The sequence below is a fragment of the Propithecus coquereli genome, unplaced genomic scaffold, assembly GCF_000956105.1.
Source record: "Propithecus coquereli isolate 6110/MARCELLA unplaced genomic scaffold, Pcoq_1.0 Scaffold120, whole genome shotgun sequence".
In the NCBI taxonomy this organism is placed as follows: domain Eukaryota; kingdom Metazoa; phylum Chordata; class Mammalia; order Primates; family Indriidae; genus Propithecus; species Propithecus coquereli.
This window is the reverse complement of record NW_012136081.1, coordinates 3,328,602-3,331,689: the sequence shown is the minus strand read 5'-3', so window position 1 is coordinate 3,331,689 and position 3,088 is coordinate 3,328,602. Positions and strand designations below refer to the sequence as shown.

Here is a 3,088-nt window from a genome sequence, read left to right as displayed (position 1 = left end):
GGCAGCGCGAGCCACGAGCAGAGAGAGGAAGCGAGCTCTCAGGAGCCGCAGAGCTGTCCGTCCCCACCACCCAGGCAAGGGGCCCACAGGGGCCTCCTCCCCATGACAGGGACCGTCAACGAGGAAACCACCTGTGAGGAAGCAGACAGAAGCCGGAAGCAGAAGGACTCTGTTCCGGGGTCAGAACACGAGACGCAGGCAGGGGCAGATCTGAGTTACATGGACAAAGACCAACCAGCCGCTGTGTCCTCAAGCGGCCAGCATCCCAGGGCCTCGGCTGCACTCATGGCTGGCTTTGGTCACCATCTGTGCGAACAGTCACCTGCAAGCGTGGGGGTGCGCTCTGCCTCACGCCTCATCTGAGGCCACCTCTGTGCAGAGGGGCTCTGGCTGCGGATGCCACAGAACCCACGGAACCAGGCATGAGGAAGTCAGAGTGGACCACCCTGCAACTGTGCTAAGAATCCTGTCCTCCCCCCCTGCAGGAAGGTCAGGCTGGTCAGGAGATCCGCCGCCCCCCCGGCCCGAGCCTGTGCACCCCAATTCCAATGAGAAGCAAATCCAAAGCAGTTTCCCCATACCCTGGGGCAGTGTTTCTCAACTGGGGGGGATTTTGCCCTCGAGGGGACATTTGGCTGTCCCAACGGTGAGTGCTGCTGGCACTGAGTGGGTGAAGGCGAGGGGTGGGGTGAAGCATCATGCAGTTCGTAAGGCAGCCCCAGCAACACAGAATTATCCCGCCCCCCCATGGTGCTGAGGTGAACAAGCCCCGCCTGAACAACTCCAAATGTCGCCGATGGCAGGTGTTCCCCGTGAGCAGCAGGGGCCCCCAGGACGGGCTCGGGAGCAGCCCTGGCCCCCACCTGCCTCTGGCCCCAGCTGGTCCAGCCCCATGGGGATGCCGAGTCTCTTCCCAGAAGGAGTGCTGGGATTCAGGGACTGCCACCCCTGGTTTCGCAGAAGATGCTGGCCACTCTCTGGGAAGGCAGGGACACAGAGGCTGCCCTCTGCAGACCGCGGGCTGACGCACGTGGAACCGCAGCCTGGGGCACAGGGCACGGCGGTTAAACAGAGCCAGCAAACTCACTCGAGACGGCACAAAGGACACTCGAGACAAAGGATCGGGCTGGAAAGTGCAAGCAACAAAGGAGCATACCGCTAGGAGCCCCCCGGGCTTGAAAGCAAAGCTGTGGGTGTGCAAGAACGTGCAACGGTCCAAGCGGTGTGACAGGACCCGCGCGAGCGTTTAGGGGCAGGAACCCCTGGGAAGGCACGATGTGGACTTCCGGTTTTTACTCTGGGATTTCTACACTCTTCTAATTTTTGCCATGAGCACATGTTCATGTCTTGCTTTGAGTGCAGCAAAAAATATAATTTAAACACATATAAATGTTCTCAGCAAACAAATCGTTCATATTTGGGGTACAATTAAATCCAGAGTTTTAAAAAAAAAAGAAGTCCCACAGACCAAGCCTCCCGGTGAATAGCTGTGCCCCAGCAAGGGCCAGGGTAGGCAGCAACACACCCCTCGCACACCATGGGGCACGGGTGTGTCTGCCCGACTTGTGCCCAGGACAGCCACCGCCCTCCCCAGTCAATGGGTCATGGGAACGTCCCCAAAGCCTGGGGAGGGCACGCGTTGGAAGCCTAGCTTCGCCGTTTACTGAGTTACTTTTGGACCTAGCGGGGATCTTCTCGCCTGTTTAAAGAAAAAGGCAAGCAAAGTACCCATCGAAGGCTCGGGGTGATCTGAGGGCACACACAACGCTCAAGGCTCCTGGGCATAAGTGCCCCCAGTGGCCCTGTGGAAGCCGCCACAGTGCTGACAAGCTCTCTGTGGGACAGCAGCAAGGGCCACGGATGCCCACAGAAAACATCCCATCTCTTCTCACCTTGGCTCTCACTAAAATCGAAGGTCTTGCCCCAGAGAGGCAGGTTGTTTCCTGTTTTTTTTTTTTTTTTTTTTTTTTTTTTTTTGCCTTCCAGACAAATTGGCCAGCCGAGTAACCTTTGGTATTTAAAATCCCTTCCTTCCTTCATTATCCAGGGCAGAAAACCAAACACCAGGCTGCCTCCCTCCCTCTGGAGCCAGCGCCAGGGGAGGGAGCTGACAGATTAGACACGATTTGCTGCTTACAGTCAAAGCCCTAATTAGCTGATTTCCTAAAAGAAGAGAGAATATTCTGATCACTGTATATGTTACGAGAAGCGTAGAGCCAGTGTAGAGTTGATAAAGCACGTGTATCACATGTATCAGCGCACACACCTAGATGCTTTTAGTATTGATGAGGAGGAGCTCGTTACGGCAAATCATCATCAGTGGCAACATCGCCGTCACCATCATTAGGACCATGACTGAGTTTACTCGTAGAACGGGGGAGGAGCAACGTGCACAACAGATCTTGACGGCAGTGCCTGGAGGACACTCCTGCAGGTTAGCGCCTGGAGCATGCTCATCCTAAATGTCCTGCCACGCTTGGGACAGTTCTGGACAACAGAGGACGGCTGCCTCACAGGCCCCAGCGTCTATGGCAGGAAAGCTCACGGGCTGGAAGATTCATCCAAAGAGACTGGAAGAACTCAAGTATGCAGGGAAGGGAGACAGAATGCTTTTGCTTGGCAATATGCCCAGCTCCACAAAGGAACGTTCCAGCCATGAATGTGCATCTGGTGACCACAGGCAACATCCAGGGAGGAGGCCCCTCAAGCCACCGTTAAACGCCATGGTGAAGTGGTGGCTGCCCAGGTTATGGTGATGTATGTGACTTCGGTCATGATCCGTCAAGGCAGAATGGGAAGGGAGCTTAGTGAGCATGGAGCCCAGTGCATCGGTCCTGGGTCAACGGCAGACCCAGCTGCCTCTGCGCAGACTCCTCAGCACTGCTGGGATTCTGGGATTTGGGCTGGAAGCCTGGTTATCTATATTATCAATGGGTTCCTTAGGTAATTCCAATGTGGAGTTGAACAACTCAACTAGGAACCGCATTTATTCTGCTTATCACCATCACCATCATCACCACCATCATCACTGTCATTACCACTATCACCACCACCATCACCATCACTGTGACCACCATCACCACCATCA

General features: G+C 55.4%; 1 protein-coding gene across 1 annotated transcript in view; it reads right to left on the bottom strand.

The window, feature by feature from the left end:
* SHANK2 (SH3 and multiple ankyrin repeat domains 2) overlaps nucleotides 1-3,088 on the bottom strand; it is a 491,107-nt gene that overhangs the window by 430,291 nt on the left and 57,728 nt on the right. The window lies entirely within an intron of this gene.